Source organism: Tenrec ecaudatus, chromosome 12, assembly GCF_050624435.1.
Source record: "Tenrec ecaudatus isolate mTenEca1 chromosome 12, mTenEca1.hap1, whole genome shotgun sequence".
NCBI lineage: Eukaryota > Metazoa > Chordata > Mammalia > Afrosoricida > Tenrecidae > Tenrec > Tenrec ecaudatus.
In genome coordinates this window covers 28,186,041-28,206,875 of record NC_134541.1, presented here as the reverse complement: position 1 = coordinate 28,206,875, position 20,835 = coordinate 28,186,041, and the positions used below count along the sequence as shown (strand labels likewise).

Sequence of the window (20,835 nt, the reverse complement as noted above, 5' to 3'; positions counted from 1 at the left end):
AATGCAGGAAGATCACAGGCCAGTGGGTGGAAAGTCTTGTGGATCAAGTGGTAGTAGAAGCATCTCAATGCTGACAGCGGTCTCCACGTGACTCCTCCAGTTCCCTGCATTAGGGTAGGTCCATGTGGTTTCTCCTCAGGGATGTCTTCCAGGGAGTAAGCCTTGCCGGTACAGAGTCTCCAAAGGGAGTGAGCAGAGAGAGAGGCTCCTGCCTCCAAGGAGTTCCCAGAATCCTCAGGAGAAGGTCATGCCCACACAGAAGTGTCATTGACTATGACAGACTAGATTGACAGACTAGACTCCACCCCATTACTCTTAATCCTCTCAAGTCCCAAATTGACACCAGATTATGTAACTACCACACTTGTTTTTCACCAATTCTTTCAGTACATCTTGGAATGATTCCTTCCTTTGATTCTTGATCATATGTTATCTCCTGAAATGGTTTAATGTTGACAAATTCTTTTTTGGTACAATGACTCTATTCTTTCCATCTTCTTTTGTTTTTTCCTCAATCATGCAATATTTTGTACATGAAATCCTTCAATATTTCAACTCCAGGCTTCGATTTCTTTCTTCAGTTCTTTCAGCTTGAGAAATTCTGGGTGTAGGCTTACCTTTCACTTTCTACTTCCAGGTCTTTGCACATTTAATTTTAATGCTTTACTTTGTCTTCTTCTCTTTTCAACTCTCTTGGTTCATCATTTATTCTAGTCTCCTAAGTTTCAGGGTCTCTTCTTCTTTTTTAATATTCATTTGCAGTTTATTCATTAAACCCTCAAAATGGAAACAACCCTCAGAACGGAATCCCTATTTACATCTCCAGCTTTATCGATTCCATGTCCTCATCAGATTGTGAGCATCCCAAGGTAAAGGGATATGTCTTATCAATACCACCGCCTCTGACTCGGTGCACATAGATTGAAGGCAAGATTATGTGTGGGTTGAAGACAGAGTGGCAACTGCAATCCTAAACGTGGTAGCTCAAATTCTAATTCTGCCATTTGCTTGCCACCTGGTTGGAAGGACAATCGTCAGTAGTCAAAGATCAAATACGAAGCACATGATGATCAATCAATAGAAGCCGGTAATAAAATAAGTGGTCTAAGAAGATATCTGCATAAAAATCACAGCCCACTAATTGATTTAAGGTGAAGGCCGAGGCTGTAAAGGACCACTGTAGCAGGGGTCAAAACGACAAGCTATGATTCCAACCAAATCAAAGCTTAAGTTATGCAGCTTAGCAAACTGATACTGTCACCCATCCCCCACTCCCCATCCCCCCCTTTTTGTTTTTGTTTATGTTTTTGGCTAAAAGTCTATCATAAACTCTTCTGCTTTTGCAGGGTAGTTCTAAATACTTTTAAGGAAGGGGAGGGAGGGCTGGACTGAGCTCACACAACCAATCGAATGGAGATGCTGAGGGTCAAAGGATAAGCAGCAGGCTTCCTGGTGGAGAACCAGCCCATCATTTGGGAGTTTTTAGTCTAAAGAAGTTCCCTGGTTTGGGTTCTGGCGTCACCTCTCCTCCAGGGTCTCTCTGGCATCCATTTTGGAATTTTCTCCCCTCCCCACCCCACCTATCTTTTTAATGATCTTTGGCTTTCCTCACGTCCGCTATTCTTGATGTCCTCCTACAAATCTCGTCTCAGTCATTAGTGTTCAATTAATCAAATCTATTCTTGGGATGGTCTCTAAAATCAGGTGGGATTTACTCAAGGTTGGATTTTGTTTTCATGGCATGGACTTGTTTTAATTTTCTTCAGTTTCAATTTAAACTTGCATGTGAGCAAGTTTGTTTTACAAGTGGCCCTGGGTTGTATTCTGATTAATGATTTAGGGCTTCTCCAGCATCTCTTTCTATATATGTAGTAAATTTGATGTTTGTGTATTTCATCCAGTGAAGACCACATGTAGAGTTGCCACTTATTCTGTTAAAGTAAAGGTATTTGTAATGAATAAGTTTTGCAAAATTCTATTATGGCATCTTCAGTACAATTTCCGCCACCAAGACTGTGCACTTTTCCCAAGTATTGGTTCCTCTTTCCTTCCAACTTTCCCACCTCAATCACCAGTAATTATCAATGTATCTTGATTGCATATTTCACTTTCACGCTGTAAAAGTAAAGGTTTTCAATTCCCTTGTCTTTGACATTAGTGGGTGGATGGTAAATTTGAATAATAGTTGTATGAACTTGCTTTCCTTATAGATGTATGGATATTATCCTATCATTGACAGCATTGTTCCTCGGGATGATATTGAAATGTTCTTTCTTAGAATGAATGTGATGGTATTCCTCTTGTATTTGCATTCTCACATAGTAGATCATGTAATTGTGTGATTCAGAATGCCTGAGATATCGGTCTTTATGGGTTACCTTTCATTTTTGGTAATTCCCAACTTTCCTAGATTTATGCTTTATCTATTCCCATTCTGATTATTAATGGATATTTGCAGCTATTTCTTCTCATTTTCAGTTGGGCTCCACCAGAAAATGAAGGTCCTAAAACTTTGCTCCACCCAAGTAATTAACTTTACCTTCAGGAGGCAGCTCATCTCCAATCAGACTGTGAATGGCTTCCAACCTGAGGGGCTCATCTTTCAACCCTATATAAAATAATGTTCCACAGCTATTCATAAGATTTTTATTGGCTAATTTTTTTTTCAGAAGCAGACTGTTTCTTCCTTCTTTTGAATTCTACCTTATTCTGGAAGCTCTACTGAAACTTGTCTACTGAGGGTGACCCAGTTGTATTTGAAATACTGGTAGCTTAGCTTCCACCATTACAGCAACACACAAGCCACCACAGTATGACAAAACAACACTCTGGTTATTATCAACTAAGTGTAATTAATCACAAGCCAAACCCATTGCTGTTGAGCCGAGTCTGACTCAGAGCTACCTTACAGGATAGAGTACAATTGCTCCAGGCTGCCATACCTTTTTCCTGAGGAATGGCTGGTAGGTTCTAACTATCAAATGTTTGTTTAGTAGCTGAGCATTTAACTACTGTTATACCAGGATTTCTTGTAATGAAGTATATCTATAAAATTTCAACAAACTGATGCAATGGTAGAAACACTCATTAACTTATGCTAAGAAATTTGGAAGACAGCTACCTGGCCAATTGATTGGAAAGGTCAATTCTATGTGTGTGTGGGCAACCAGTCCAAAGATAGGTGTGTGTGATGGTTGCATAATCTGTTGTCAAATTGAGACTTAAGAGTGAAGGGGTGGAGTTTAGTCTGTCAATCAGGTCGCAACTTGATGGCCTAATTTGGAGGCACTAAGGAGATAATTAGCTCGCTGGAGGTGGGACACACATTCACTCCCTGTGAGACATTACTGACGAGACTGATGAGCTATGTTGATACAGTCAGAGCTCTGAAGCTGAAGGAGCCACATGGAAACCCCTTGCCAGTGCTGAGATGCTTCTACCACCGCTGGTTCCACAAGGCTTTACACCCACTGGTCTGTGATCTTCCTGCATTCAGTGTCATTGTATGTGTTCTGTGAGACTGAAGAGGAATTTGTAGATTGGTTTTGGACATATGGACTAATATTAGATTTGGGGACTTTATCTGGACTGGGCTGGGATGTTTTCTCTATATTCAATTGCTCTTGTATATAAAACTCCTTCTTATACACATGTGAGTCTCCCTGGATTTGTTTCTCTAATCTACCTGGACTAGCACAGTAGGTGACCCAACAGAATATGAAAATTATCAAACAATATCATTAATATCATATACAAATAAGATATTGCTGAAGATAATTAAATAAAATGGTCACAGCAGTTCATGGACAGGGAGCTATCAGGAAAGGAAGCCTGATTCAGAAAAGGATGTGGAGCGAGGGATATCATTGTTGTCTTAGACTGGATTCTCAGCAGAGAAATCAACACAGTGGCTGCAGCAGTGGGTCCAATGATAACAACAACTGTGAAGATGGTACAGGACTGCCTGGGCAGTGCTTAGTTCTGTTTTATATAGAATTGCTATGAATCAGAACCAATTCAAAGGCGCCTAAAAATAACAACACAAAATTTTTTTGTTTGAAGTCAAAGGTGCTAGCCATTTGCACCACCAAGGAATTAGAATGGGTAAAATGTTAAAAGATTGTCTCTGTCTTTTTTTATAACAGTTTTATTGGCACTTTCTCCACATGTCATACAATTCAATAACAATCATATCAAGAAGAGGTGTACAATCACCACCATCACCAATTCACAACACCTTCTTCTTTGTACTCATTGTTATTCTTATAATTACTTTTTTAACTGTGGCAAAAATATACACAACAAAACATTCTGTAATTCAACAACTTCTATATGTATAATTCAGTGCCACTGATTATGCTCTTCGTGTTGTATAACCATTAGTGACATCCTTTTCCAAATTATTCCACCACCATTAACAAAAACTCAGTGCCTCCTCAGCGAAACTCTTCCTCTTCATGTACTGTAATCATTGCTCAACTTCTGTTTTTAAAGTACTTTTCTTGATATGATATTCACATATCATATACTTCCAAAGTTAAATTGATTTTAAAGAGTTTCAAATACATCATCACAATCAGGTCTAATGTTCCCTGCCCCTGACACATTCATTGTTTGCTCCCCAAGTCCTTTCTATCCCCACCACATCCCTGATAAACCATTGCATCAGTTATGGTTTCTACGCATCCTCTCCTTCTCTGCTTCACAAACTGGGAAGCCAAACCGAAACAATAAAAAACAAAACTTCAAGAAGAAAATAATAGTAAGATGAAGCTAAAAATAAAAGGTAAGAGGGGAGCAGGGAGGGAGGGGAAAAATGAGGAGCTGATGCCAGGGGCTTAAGTGGAGAGCAAATGTTTTGAGAATGATGAGGGCAATGAATGTACAAATTGCTTTACACAATTGATGTATGTATGGATTTTGATAAGAGTTGTATGAGCCCCAAATAAAATGACTTTTAAAAAAGAAAGAAAACCTAGAGTTAAAAAAGTAAGAATATATATAGCATATCTTAAATAGAAGGAACTAAAGGGGAAAAAATCAAGTTTCAAGTTACCCTCTTAAGAGTCAATGGGTAAAATTGATTGAATAAGTCAAAATTGTTCTCATCCACACAGTAATGTCTTAACATCGTCAATAAAGCACAAGTTAATACCTTTCTTTTAAAAAAGGTAAGGGAAAAAGGCCATCATCAATATTTTAAAAGCCAGAGAAGAAATTTCTATCGTGGAACAAGTGAGAAATATTGGCCCCTAGAAAAAATTCAGGTTGGGTCAAGAGAGAGGTCAACTGACCATGTATCATTTTATACAATGGTTCAATCCACCATAGTCAAGTTTACAATAATCTCTGTCTGATAGTAAAGCTTTTGAGTCCCTCGCCTGTGGCTTGAGGGGATCTCCCAGAGACTATATGGGGTGCCCACTGTCCTCCATAGAAAAGACTGTCTATACTAAGTTTTTAAGGATCCCTGGTGGTGTAGTGGACTGCGTATTAAGCTGCTAACCACAAGATCAGCAGTTCTACCCCACCAGTTCCTCTGAGGAAGAAAGAAGAGACTGTCTGCTTAGGTAAAGATTTAGTCTTTTTATAGGATTACTATATGTCGGAAATGACTGGCTGGCAGTGATTTTTTTTTAGTTTGATACCTAGTGTTTGTGTTGTTGTTGTTAGGTGCTGTCTAGTCAGATCGGACTCATACCAATCCTGTGCACAACAGAAGGAAACACTGTCCAATGCTGTACCATCCCACAATTGTCCTTATGTCTGAACCCATGGCTGCAGCCACTTTGTCCATCCATCTTCCCAAGGGCCTTCCTCCTTTTCGTTGTCCCTCTATTTGGACCAGGCACACTTTAGTCCTTAAGGTTAAATCCTTGCTTTTCAACACTAAAGAGGTCTTGGGCAGCAGATTTACCCAATGCAATGCATCGTTTGACCTCTTTGAATGCTGCTCCCTGAACATTGACTGTGAATCACAGCAAGACGAAATCCTTTACAACTTCAATCTCTCTCCATTTGTCATGATATTATCTATTGGTCCAGTTGTGAGGATTTGGGTTTTCTTGACATTGAGTTGTTCTACTCATGTAATACAGAGGCCTGCGGTCCTTGATCTTCGTCAGCAAGTGCTTCAAGTCCTCCTCACTTTAGCAGGTAAGGTGTCAATAAGCCTTCCTCAGATCCTAATGCTGCGCAAGTGTTTTTAAGGCTATGGCAAAACTAGAACTTTTATAAAGTGCTGGTGGGGATGTTTAAACATGTCTCTGTGATCATTGGATGACTACAGGCAAGTCCTGTCAGTGATACACTTGTCTTAGTTTCATTAGGATGCTTTCACACACACAAAAAAAGTCCAATCAAAACAGGAGTTTCTGGAAGGTCCTGGCCAGGCAGATAGGAGCCTTCAGCCAATCCAGCTTGCAAAAGCTCAGGACCTGCCAGAGCCTGCAGGCATCTAGCAAGCACCTCCCCACAGGCCAGATGCTCAAGAGGAAAGTCACATGGCTGAGGCAGGAGCCCAAGAGGAGATCTGTGAGGTTGTTAGTGAAACCTGCAGCTGCGAAAGTAGAGACAAGGCCAAAAACAGCAGCACGAAAGGATAAATCTTGAGACAAAAAAGTGCAAGCAAAAAAGGAAAAGGAGAGCAAAGAAACAGGCTGAAGTAGCTAACCAAGAAACTAAAGGAGCTTTACCTGTGAAAAACAGAGAAGCAGAAGATGAGCAAAGTCCAGCCTCAGATGAAGCAGGAGAAAAAGAAACCAAGTCTGATTAATGGTTATCTACCATGTCTTATCAGTGGGTCCTGGATTGCCCTTATTGTACATTCCAGAGGAATATTTTTTAACCTATCTTGAATTTTATTCTTTTTTTTCATTTCTTATGCTTTATTACTTTTTTCTTTTTAAAATTGTTTTATTAGGGGCTCATACAACTCTTATCACAATCCATACATACATCAATCGTGTCAAGCACATTTGTACATTCATTGCCCTCATCATTCTCAAAACATTTGCTCTCCATCTAAGCCTTTGGCATCAGCTCCTCATTTTTTCTCCTTCCTCCTTGCTCCCCCTTCCCTCACGAACCCTTGATAATTTATAAATTTTTATTTTGTCATATCTTGCCCCATCCAATGTCTCCCTTCACTCACTTTTCTGTTGTCCATCCCCCAGGGAGGAGGTCACATGTAGATCCTTGCAATCAGTTCCCCCTTTCCAATCCACCCTCCCTCTACCTTCCCAGTATGGCCACTCACACCACTGGTCCTGAAGCGATCATCCGCCTGGGATTCCCTGTGTTTCCATTTCTTACCTGTACCAGTGTACATCCTCTGGTCTAGCCAGATTTGTAAGGTAGAATTGGGCTCATGATAGTGGGGGAGGAGGAAGCATTTAGGAACTAGAGGAAAGTTGTATTTTTTCATCGTTGCTACATCACACCCTGACTGGCTCATCTCCTCCCCAAGACCCCTCTGCAAGAGGATGTCCAGTGGCCTACAAATGGGCTTTGGGTCTCTACTCCGTACTCTCCCACTCATTCACTATAATAAGATTTTTTTGTTCTGATGATGTCTGATACCTGATCCCTTCGACACCTCGTGATAGCACAGGCTGGTGTGCTTCTTCCATGTGGGCTTTGTTGCTTCTGAGCTAGATGGCCACTTGTTTACCTCCAACCCTTTAAGACCCCAGACACGCTCTCTTTTGATAGCCGGGCACCATCAGCTTTCTTCACCACATTTGCTTATTCACCCGCTTTTTATTTTCAGCGGTTGTGTCGGGAGGGTGAGCATCATAGAATGCCAATTTAGTAGAAGAAAGTATTCATGCACTGAGGGAGTACTTGAGTGGAGACCCAGTGTCCTTCTGCTCCCTTAATACTAAACTAAAAATATATACACATAGATCTATTTCCCCATCCTCATATATAAATATATTTGCCTATGTACATGCCTTTATTTAGACCTTTATAAATGCCCTTTGCCTCCTAGCTCTTTCCTCTACTTCCTTTGACTTTCCTCTTGTCCAACTATCATGCTCAGTCTTCATTTGGGTTTCACTAATTCCTCTTGGTTATATTACCCTTGATCATGGCCTACCAGGCTGCCTACACCCTCCTCACCACCAATTTGGATCACTGTTGTTCCCTTGTCCCTGGGTTTGTTAACATCACTACCTTCCCCCCCACCCCCCTTTCCCATGTCACCCCAGAACTGTCGATCCAATAGTTTCCTCTTCCAGATTGTTCATCTAGCCTATCTTATTTAGACAGACCTGCAGAGATAATAACGTGCACAAAAACAAGACAAAGCAAAACCAAGAAACAACAACAAAACAACAACAAACCAATGACAAAAAAACAAAACAAGAAAGAAAAGCTTGTAGCTAGTTCAAGGACTGTTTGTTGGCCTTTATGAGTGTTCTCTAGTCCAGTCTGTTGGGGCACCACGCCCTGGCCCCAAAGTCCACCTTCAGCATTCCCTGGGACCTCACTGCTCCGTTCCCTTGCTCTTCTTTTGCACCCCCTTAGTGTTTTGCTTCGGTGTGGCGGGACCAGATTGGGCACAATTCCCACACTGTGTCTCCAGTGTTTTCCCCTGTAGGGCTATGGGTCAGTGAGGGACGTCATGTCTCATAGTGGGGCCGACCATGTGGTCCTTTCTGTGGACTGGCTGCTCTAATCGGGAACATCATCCTCCACTCTCCTCCTCCCCCTTCATCTGCTCCCATGTGCTCCTATCAGATATGTCCCTCTCCAAAAACTGCAGATTCAATGCTGTCCTTTGAAATAACTTCTTCTGGGGGGAGGAGCAGGTGTCCACGTAGTAGTTGAAATTGGGGCTGACCCCTCAAACCTCTCTATTGGTTCCCTACTCCATCCAGGCATGTTGCATTCACGTCTTGGAGCACTGGGTTGAAGTCTGGTCCCTCTTTCCCTGTGGAGATATAAACAGTACCCTCCCCTGGGGTGGGTTAGGGCCCTGTGTCCCCGCTGCCCATTTCTTTTTTTAATTATTATTATTTTATTCCCTTCCCCACCTCCGTTTTAGTTGGCGACCATATGTATCCCTGCATATTGGTATATTGGTCTGGTCCCTGCCACACTACCTGGTCCTCACCCCAGGAATGTTTGTATACAGTAGCTTTTTCCCTATGCCCCTTTTGCACTTTTTTTTTAAGCTTACTTCAGCGGACTCATGTTTTACTTGTCCTTTTGTGCTTGGCTTACTTCGCTTAGCATGATTTCCTCTAGTTCTTCCCATGAAGCAATGTGCTTCATACGTTCATCACTGCTTTTAGCGATGCGTAGTACTCCATTGTATGTACCACAGTTTTTTAATCCAATCGTCAGTTGATGGAAATTTGGATTTCTTCCAACTCCTTGCAAGTGTGAACTGTGCCGCAATGATCATTGGAGCACAGATGTCTGGCCTTCCTTTGTTTCTTGCCTCTTCTGGGTATATGCCCAGTAGGGGGATTGCTGGGTCGTATGGTAAATCGATTTCCATCTGTTTTAGACATCGCCAGATCAAGTTCCATAGTGGCTGTACATACTTACAGGTCCACCAGCAGTGGATGAGAGTTCTTGTCTCCCCACAGCCCCTCCAACACTTGTTGTTTTCTGATTTTTTGAATTGGGCTACCTTTGAGGGTGTTAGGTGGTACCTCATTGTTGTTTTAATTTGCATTTCTCTTATGGCTAAAGATCGGGAACATTTTCCCATATATTTGTTGGCCGTTTGGATCTGCCCCTGTGAAACTTCTGTTCAGGTCCTTTGGCCACCTGCTCAGTGGGCAATTTGTTTTTGTTTTTTCTTTTTGGAAGCTAGTAGAGTATTGTAGATTTTAGTAATAAAGCCTTTGTCTGATGTGTCATTGCTAAAGATGTTTTCCCAGTCTGTGGACTCTCTTATTACTCTCTTGGTGAATTCTTTCGATGTACACAGGTTTTTTATCTTCAGTATATCCCATTTGTCGATTTGTGTCTCCTGTGTGTTTGTGTCCTTCCCTATTTCTGATAGCCTATGTATTCCCTGTACCAAAGTTCTCAAGTTGGTCCTAATTCCCTCATTGATGGCCCTAGTAGTTTGGGGTTTAACTTCAAGGTCTGTGATCCAGCTTGAGTTTATTCTTGTGCATGGAGTGAGATAAGGGTCTTGCTTCATTTTTCTGCAGGTAAATATCCATTTTTTTCCAGCACCACTTGTTAAAGAGGGCATCTGCTTCCCATTGGATATTTTTGGATCCTTATCAAAGATCAGTTGTCTGTATGCTGATGATTTTATTTCTGGGTTTTCAGTTCTTTTCCACTGGTCTGAGTATTTGTCATTGTACCAATATCATGTGGTTTTGACAACTGTGGGTGTATAGTATGTGCTAATGTCAGGTAAAGCAAGCCCTCCCACTGTGTCCTTCTTCTTGAGGAGTTCTCTGCTAATTCTGGGCTTCTTCCCTCTCCATATGAAGTTGGTAATCAGTTTTTCCATTTCTTTGAAGAAAGATGAGAGTAATTGCATTGGGATTGCATTGAATTTATAGAGTACCTTTGGCAGAACGGACATCTTGACTATATTGAGTCTTCCAATCCATGAGCATGGGATATTCTTCCATTTGTTGAGATTGCTCTTGGTTTCTTGTAATAGTGTTTTATAGTTTTCCCCGTATAGATCTTTTGTTCTTTTAGTCAGGTATATCCCTAGATATTTCAATTTGTATTTGGCTATTGTGAAGGGTACCACCTTTTTAATCTCCTCTTCTGTGGTCTTATCCGATGTGTATAACAGTCCGATGGACTTCTGTTTGTTGATCTTGTATCTTGCCACTCTGCCAAACTCCCAGAGGAATATTTCTATGTTATTTTGTAAATGCAAGGTTTTTTTTTTTAGTAACTTTGGAAACTTTCTTAAGAAGGAGGAAATCTCACTTCATCCAATTTTTTAAAGTGTAAATGCTTTTTTTCCTAAATATGTGAAATAATTTACTGGTTGTTTATTTATGTATTTTTTGTACAGCCAGAAAATGGTGGGATGTTGAGTTGTGTGAAGACTGACTATCTTGGATGTCAATGATACATTCCATGGGATGGGGGGGTGGGGTGGAGGTAATTTTTTGTATCCCTCATACAGAACATATTTAATGGCCATTTGGAATCACCATCATGCATTTGGATGACTTGAACATTTTACATTCTGTTTTCATACTGTTTTTTTTAGTAGAATTATTTCTGAACAGTTCCGTCCCCTTGACTCTCTTGTCAGAACGGTGTACATACTGTGACGCCTTTGGTCATGGTAGCTGTTATGTGCTGTGAAGGACTGAACATTTGAGTCTGTATTACGTGTGGCACTAAATTGTGAATTGGTGGCACTTTTAAGTCACAGTAACAGCTTATCAGCATTTGAAGATCATGGTTCTTAAGGAAACTTTCCCCCTACTTTAAAGCTGGAAATTCACTGGAATTTACAAAAGAATTGTAACTACATGCCACTCGGGATTTTAAAAACAATATTCAAGTTGTTCATAGTGTCTCTGTGCTGATGATTCTCAAAACAACCAATAAAACACCAGCAGTGAAAACAAACAGTAGCTTCTGAGGGCTTCTGATGGCCCAGCTAAATTCAAGTCAGCAAGGTTTTTCATTGTTGTTTTTCATGAAATCATTTTATTGGGGGTTTATACAACTCTTACCACAATCTATACATCCATCCATTGTGTCGAGCACATTGTACATTTGTTGCCATCATCATTCTCAAAACATTTGCTTTCTACTTGAGCCCTTGATATCAGCTCCTCATTTCCCCCCCTCCCTTGCTACCCCTCCCTCCTGAAACCTTGATAATTTATAAATTATTATTGTTTTGTCATATCTTACACTGTCAGACGTCTCCCTTCACCCACTTTTATGTTGTCCATCCCCCAGGGAGTGGGTTATATGTAGATCCTTGTAATCGGTTCCCCCTTGCTACCCCACCTTCCCACCACCCTCCCGATCCTGAAGGGACCATCTGTCCTGGATTCCCTGTGTTTCCTTTTCCTGTCTGTACCAGTGTACATGCTCTGGTCTAGCCAGATTTGTAAGGTAGAATTGGGATCATGATAGTGGGGGAGGAGGAAGCATTTAAGAACTAGAGGAAAGTTGTATGTTTCATCATTGCTACCCTGCACCCTGACTGGCTTGTCTCCTTCCTGCAACCCTTCTGTAAGGGGTGTCCAGTTGTCTACAGAAGGGCTTTGGATCTCCACTCTGTACTCACTCTCATTTACAATGATATGATTTTTTTGTTCTTTGATGCCTGATACCTGATCCCTTCGACACCTCGTGGTCATAAAGACTGGTGTGCTTCTTCCATGTGGGGTTTGTTGCTTCTCAGCTAGATGGTCGCCTGTTTACCTTCAAGCTTTTAAGGCCCCAGATGCTATATCTTTTGATAGCTGGGCACCATCAGCTTTCTTCACCACATTTGCTTATGCACCCATTTGTCTTCAACTGGTGACTGTTTTGAAAGATTACAGAAGAATAAGAGGGATAGAATTTCTTAGGGGGAAAAACAAGATGCTCATGGGGGGAAAGATGTGGAAAATTCCATTAAAATAATTTGTCAGGGGAACCCAGCCCCTAACACATCATTACGGGTCTGGTAGGCGCAATTGTATAGCGATAATAAGTAAAGATCATAGTAAAGTTATACAGAGCATGAGAGATAGAAGAGAAGTATTGAAATAAATGGAGTCAGACACTATTCATGGTAGTATGCTCTCCTCAGCCCCGCTTGGTGGTCCACATGGAGGGAGAGAGCAATCTTTAATGCTAGCACAGGCTTTTTATATTCTCTGGGGACATGCAAGCCCCCTAATTACAGGTGAGTACAAACATCACAGAAAGGGGTTGTGCTATAGGTAATACAGTAATGAGAGGGGGTGGTCTAGGGACATACATGCAATAGTAAGAGGAGAGATTGGGGTATACATGTGATAAGATGGGCGGATAACTTAACTTTGGATGTCACAGAGTCAGTTTGGCCTGTTCCCTGACTCAATTGATAAGAGATCATTATTGGTAGGGTGAGAATGCTTGGTCTTGGTCGCAGGCCTCAGGAAGGAATAGTTTATTGTCCCCAGTAGCAGGGAGTGAGGGCTGCCATATAGTCTGGTGACTAACTGCCCTAGAGGCCTACCCTGTAGTCTGGTGACTAACTGCCCTTGGGGAGGATGTCTGTAAGCATCTGACCTCCCCCCACAATAATTTCCAGCATAACAATGCACCTGCTTATTCTTTGAGGGTAATGAGGATGCTTCTGCGAGGATTTCATGATGAGACCTTACCCTACAGCCCTGAGCTTACCCTTGCAGATTCATGTTTGATCTCCAAACTCAACGACCATTTAAAAGGAACATAATTTGAGCTCCTCCAGGGTGCTAAACTGTCACTTTTACATAATTGAACTGAAGAGTGTAGAATTCTTCAGGGAATCTTTACAGAGCTTTGGAGACCTTCATTGGCTGAGAAGGAAAAGTCAAAATGAGAAGAAATAGCTGCAAACATTCATTGCTATTTGGAATGTGGAATGTGTGAAGTGTGGCTCAAGGGAAATTGGGAGTTGTCAAAAGTGAAATACAATACATCGAGATCAATGGCATTAGTGAATTGGAATAGACTGGTACTGGCCAGTCTGAATCACGTAATAATATGATTTACTGCACTGGGAATGACAAAGTGAAGAGGTGTGGTTGTTACATACTCTTGTGTCAACTTAAGTGTATCAAGAGTGAATGGGTGGAGTCCAGCCTGTCAATCAGGTCAAAGCCTTCTCATGAGGATTCTGGGAACTTCTTCTTTCTCCCTGGGGGCAGACCACATTCTCTCTACTTAACCTTCCTGTTGAAAGCCACTTTGAGCCATGCTGATGGCAACCAGAGCCTGGAGATGCTTCTACCGCCACTGTATCCACAAGACTTTTCACCCACTGGCCTGTGATCTTCCTGTATTCGGCATCATTGCATGTGTTGCATGAGTCTGAAGAGGAATTTATACACTAATATCAAACATATGGGCTAATATCGGACTTATGGACTTGAGCTGGACTGGGCTGGGTTGTTTTTTTGATATGCAGTTACTCTTTGATAGAAAGCTCTTTCTCACACATATATGAATGTCAATTAATTTGTTTCTCTAGTCAACCCTGTCTAACACAAGAGGGATGGTGTAACATTCATCATTAAAATGAACATTTCAAGATCTATCTTGAAGTACAATGCTGTATAAGATAGAATTATAACTATACCTCTACATGGAATACCAGTTAGTACAACTATTATTCAAAAGTATGCATCAACTAGTAAAGTCAATGATGAATTGAAGATTCTTCCAATTTCTTCAGTCTGAAATTGATTTAACTGCAATCAAGATGTATTAATAGTTACTGGTGAAGGGAACGTGGAAACAAGACACAAAGAGGAAGGATCTGTAGTTGGAAAAATAAAGTGATAGAAACAAAGCTGGAAATCGGATGCTAGAATTTTGCAAACCCAATGGTTTCTTAGTTGCAAATACCTTTTGAACAACATTTACATAGACCGAGAGGCAGTCCTTCCAGCAGCAGAAGGGGATACTGCCTGGTTTAAAATCAAGAAAGGGGGGCATCAGAGTTGTATCCCTTCATCACACTTATTCAATGTGTGCTGAGTAAATAATCTGAGAAGCTGAGCTGGTTGAAGAAGTACCCACAGAACGGAAATGACACACACAGCTTTGTTTACTGAAGTGAAGAGCACATGAAGCTCTTAATGAGGAAAACCAAAGAATACAGCCTTCATTGTAGACAAAGGGGAAACAATCTCACAACTGGACTAATAGCGTTATGCAGGGTTGTCTAGAGAAACAAAACCTGTGACACTCAAAGATTTATAAGGAATAACTTTATATAATAAGGCATCTCAGCGCAGTCCAACCCACATCCATGGGTCTGATGCTACCTCTTCAGACTCACATAGCTGCAGGGTGAAGATGCAGAAAGGCGAAGCAGGAATCAGGGAGATTACAGGCCAGTGGGTGCAGACTCACATGGATCTAAGGTTGGTTGGAGCATGGCAGGATGCCAGCAGGGGCTACCCCTGAAGGTAGTCACCAAATCCAAGCAAGGAAGAAGGCGAAGGCAAGAAAGAAAGAAGTTCTTAGTGTCTCTCTTATATAAAAGGCTACACCCCACAGGAGGCATCTCCAGGCTGCCACCTGATTGACAGGTTGCAGGTTGCACCCCACCCTACCTCCACACACAAAGCTATTATCTGATTGACAGATTACAATCCACCCTACCATGAAGTTGACACCAAATCTGACCAGCAAAAGTAAACAGCATCATGGTAAGCGGAGAAGAGACTGAAATTGTCAAGTATTTCATTTTCGATGGCTTCACAATCAAGACTCATGGAAGCAGCAGTCAAAAATGCAAAGGGTGGAATGGACACATTTGCTGCAAAAGATTTCTTTAAAATGTTAAAGAGCGAAAATGTCTTTGAGGACTAAGATGCATATGTTAGGCAGAGTTCTCTAGAGAAACAAAACCAGAACGCAGATAATTATTTATTTATATTTATATATATTTATATAGATAGATATAGAATGTAAGAAATAAACAGTTAATCGATCTATAAAGCAGTACAAAAATGGCTCAGTGCAACTCACTCCCGTGAGACAGTTGTGAGACACTGTCAGTCCTTCACGTTTTGAGGGCCGCCAGGTAGTCCTCTGTAGAGCAATTCAGGCTATCCGGGCACAGGCGCAAACAGCAAGTCACGTCACCAACAGTCAGCCAGATGACAGGGTCTGGCAGTCCCCAGCTCAAGAGATGTAAGTTCCAATAGTGTGGCGAAGCATGTCTTGAAGGAACCTCAAATTACAGCGACACAGTCCACGGGTTAGGTGTCCCACAGATAGCATAGCTTGCAAATTGAGTCACAGAACAAGCTAGGCAGCTGCACACTGGTCCGATGATTAAAGAGTGAAGGACAAGAAAGGCAAGGCTCACGGAGCCATTTTTCTCTCTGCCCTTCAATGAATACCACATGTGTTCATTGGCCATGTTGGCACAATAAACATTAACTATCTCAATGCACCTATCTCAAACTATGGTATTTTATATCACTTCATATAAATATGAAAGCTACATAATGAATAAGGAAGACCAAAGAATGTATGCATTTTGACTATGGTGTTGGCAAAGATTATTCAAAGTAAAATGGGTTGGCAGAAGAAATTTGATTTGGAGAAAGTAAAGCCAGAATGTTCCTTAGCCTCAAGGATGGGGAGACTTTGTTTCAGGGACTTTGGACATAGTAGCAGGAGAGATCATTCTCTGGAGAAGGACATCATGATTGGTAGCGCAGAGGAGCAGGGAGAAAGAGGGAGCCCTCAATAAGCCAGATTGCGATAGTGGCTGCAAACGTGGGCTTAAATGTTACACCTGTGAGGATGCTGCAGAATCAGACAGGATTTGGTTCTGTTGTACATAGGGTGGTGATGAGCCCGAACTAATTTTCTGGCATCTAACAACATATGTATAATTTTATTTTTAAATGACGAAGTTATATTACTATTTCTAGATCAGTGCTTTCTGAACCCTTTTTACTATATTGAAAGTCTTGTTTCTTCTACATGGAGAATTGTGATTCCTAACATTATTAACATATGTATTTGCTTTGTTTTATAGCATGCATAAAATAGTTCCAAAATTATAATACAAATGTTGAGAGTGGCAATAGAACTTCAAAATAAAGTTTTGGTCCTCCAAATACATCCCATAAGAATGTAAATTTGAAAACAGTAGCAATCTATAATCTGTTAAGGAGCCACGGGGGTGGAGCTGTGCAGAGGGGAGGGAAGGGAGAGGAGGGAATAAAACAGGAGCTGATCCCAGAAGCTCAATAGAAAGTAAATGTCTAGAAAAGAACGATGGCAATATATGTACTAATATGTTCCGGTACAATTGATGTCTGGATTGTAACAAGAGTTGTAAGAGCCTCAATAAAATGATAAAAATAAAAAATAATGTAAACTCAGAATAATGAGTTCAAAAGTCACTCTATTACTTCCTATTCGTTTAAAGCCAAGGAAATGAGTAATATCCTTCATGGAATGTCTTAGTTGCCTAGTGCTACTATAACAGAAATAGCACAAGTGAATGGTTTTAAGAACAAAATTATTATTGCACAATTTAGGAGGGTAGGGTCTTAATTTAGGAGGTAGCTCTAACGACCATGTTTTTCTCCATCAGTTCTCAGGGAAGGTCCTTGTGTTCTTTCAACATCTGTGTGCCTGGCATTCTTTAGATATGCCCATATATCTTGGCATCCATCTTCTCTTGGGTCTCGGACAATGGTTCTAAACCTGTGGGTCATGACCCCTTTGAGAGTCAAACGACCCTTTCACAGGGGTCGCCTGAGACCATCAGAAAACATATTTCCGATGGTCTTAGGAATGGAGACACTGCTCTTCTATCCGTCTCCAGGAGGGTCTGCCCACATGCACATACACCCACAAAGAGTCTCTGGAGTGATGACATCATCACACCAACCCTATCACATACCCCAGGGCATGTGACAGGGTTGGCGCCATAATGTACTTATGCAGACCAGTCACACATGTGTAGAGAGCAGCTGCTGTGTAGAAAGCAGCTATTGCCCATTCACAGAAGCCCATTCACAGTCAAAGTTGAAGATGTTCCTGAGACAGCACAAGAGGAGTTCATTGAACTTATTAACAGCGATGCAGTGAGAACTTATTTCTCTACAATGCAGTCATATCTTGTCTGAGACTGTGTTGCGTCTTCTTCTTCCATTTACAACAACATATCTTTGTGAAACAGGGTTTTCCAGCTTGTTGGTTATCAAGCCTAAATACGGAAGTAGACTTGTGGAAGATGATCTTCATTGTACTCTTGCAAAGACTTCCCCGAGAATTTCTGATCTGGTGAGAAAGAAGCTAACAACCTTCCCACTGACTTGGCTTTTTTACACATACTGTCGCAAAATGTAGCAATGTAGTTTACTGTTGTTATATTAAGACTGTTACCTATGCTTCAAGACAAAATTTCATTGATTTGTCATTAGAAATGAATATATCACAACAATAATTACATATTGTTTTTGTGATTAATCATTATGTTCAATTTGTAGCAATGAAAATACATCCTGCATATCAGATATTTACATTACGATTCATAACAGTAGCAAAATGACAGTGATGAAGTAGCAATGAAAATAATGTTATGGTGGGGGGTCCCCACCACATGAGGAGCTGGAGGAAAGGGTGGCGGCGTTAGGAAGGTGGAGAACCACTGGTCTAGGAGGTTCTCTGCACAAGGACCCTGGGTCTAAAGACATGTTCCACTTCTGACTCTTCTCTCTCCCAGTTCCTCCATCGCTGCTAGTCCTTTTCTTTTCTCATCTCTCACCAGGTAAAAGGTGATGAAGGCCACACTCCAGCGAAAATCCTTCTGCATTGGATCAGGGCTGCAATCAGAGCATAGTTGGTACACGTTACCCCAAGCCACTCTTCACTGACTGGCTGATCACAACAGACCACACCCTGGGGGATGACCAGACCACCTCACAACTGATCAATTATACTACCAGACAAGAGCCAAGCCACCCCAAACTATGGCCCAGCTAAGTTGACATATAATGTTACAAGACACAATTCAACCTATGGCAGAGAGGGATGAGAACATGTCTCTGAGGACAGTAGTGCTTAAATGTCAGGTACAATCATTAGCGGGAGGGAAAGCGGGAATTTAATGTGTCATAGGAACTTGGAGAAATTTTCTTTTTTGTGTGCCAATTTAAAGACAGCTTTATTTTCAAAATTTTAATTCTAAATGGAAACTCGGTGATCATACTGACCGCTGCTGATATACCAGTACCCGACTAATAATAACACAAATACATTTATTGAGCATTTCCCATGTGTCTGAGTCCTTAGGTGGTGCCAGTGGTGAAACACTCAACTGCTAACTGAGTTTGGCAGTTTAAGTCTGCCCAGTAGCCCTATGGAAGAAAGACCTTCCAAAAATGTCCTAGCCTTAACAGTCCCACGGAGCACTGTCCTCCTGTGTAACACATGGAGTCTCCCGAACTCAGGATTGATTCTTCAGAAGAACTCTAGGGGCTGTTATTGTCATGAAGTACTGTTGAGTCAGAGCTGCCTCACAGAGACCCTGGGTCCGCAGAAGGGAACCCTGCCTGGTTCTGCTTCATCCCCACACTCGTGTAATTCCGCATCCAGCCTTGTAGCCACTGTACCATTCCCTCTTGGCAAGGGCTGTCCTCGTGTTTGCTGCGCCTCTGCTCTAGCGAAACCATGATGTCCTGTTCCAGAGACTGGTCCCTCCTGACAACATGGCCAAAGTGCATGTGACAAAGTCTCACCATCCATGCTTCCAAAGAGCATTTTGGTTGTATTTCTTCCAAGACTGATTTGCTTATTCTTTTGGCCGTCCATGGTACTTTCAATATTCTTGGCTAGCACCATAATTCAAATGCATTGATTCTTATTCAGTCTCCCTTATTCAATGTCATTGTTAGATACCATGGAGTCAAATTTTTATTAACCCCATGTAACAAAGGAGAACGGTCCCATCAGATTTTTTTTTTAATGGGAGCAGAATCCTAGGCCTTTCTTCCACAGAGCTGTTTGAACTGCCAAACTTCCTGGTTAGCAAATAAGCTCTTAACCACTGGGCCACCCTGGCTCCATAAGCTGGGAGCAGACACTATTTTTATACCCATTTCCTACAAGAGGATCGAGTTTCAAAGAGATTAGATAATTTCCCCTAGGCCACACAGCAAGTAAATTCAGGAGCCAGGCTCACAGCCCAAGCAGGTGACCTCTATAGGAAGTTCAGTGGATTTCAAGACTTGGCTGTTAGAGGTGACCTTGATAAGAATCGTTTCTGTGGAAATGAAAGAATAGAAGCCAGAATGGAGTATGATAAGGAATGAATTTTGGGTGAAAATGGTGAGACATTGAGTTGAGTCAGTTTTTTGTGGGGGTGGAATTTGACTGAATGGGACAGAAGATAGAAATAGAGAGTGGAATAATGGGTCATAGGAGAATTACTTGCTTATTTTATTATTTATTTTATTTTTAAAAATCATTTTATTGGGGCTCATACAATTCTTATCACAATCCATACATACATCAATTGTGTAAAGCACACTTATACATTTGTTGCCCTCATCAGTCTCAAAATTCGCTTTCCGCTTGGTTCCTGGAATCAGTTCCTCGTCTTCCTTTTTGCTTATTTTAATATTAGAGATTCAAAAATATGCTTTTTTTCTATTCATTTACAGATTATTTGCAGACAGAATAAGGCAAAAGCAAAATGCCAATAAACTCACTGCCATCAAGTCAATTCCAACTCATAGTGACCCCATAGGACAGAGTAAATTGTTCCTTTGGGTTTCTGAGGCTGTAAGTCTTTACAGGAATAGACAGCTCATTTTCTACACCGGGCAGCAGCTAATGGATTTGAATTGCTGACCTTGTGGTTAACATCTCAATGTGTAGCCCACTAGGGCTCTCTAAAAAAGCCAATAAAAAACAAAAAGCCAAACTCACTACTATCGAGTCACTGACTCATAGTGAACCCCTGTGGGTTTCTGAGACCATAACTGTTTACAGGAGTATAAAGCCCAGCCTTTCTCCCTCAGAGCTGCTGGTGGTTTCGAACTGCCAACCATGGGGATGGAAGCCCAAGGAGTTACTACTACACCAGCAAGGCTCCTAAAAGAGAAAAACTCCAGAGAGGGAAGAAAAGAACAAAGAAGGGAGAACCTA

General features: G+C 41.3%; 1 pseudogene; it reads left to right on the top strand.

Annotated features, from left to right (window-relative positions):
• The window catches only part of LOC142422595 (cofilin-2 pseudogene), a 34,546-nt pseudogene that overhangs the window by 12,750 nt on the left and 961 nt on the right, over positions 1–20,835 (top strand).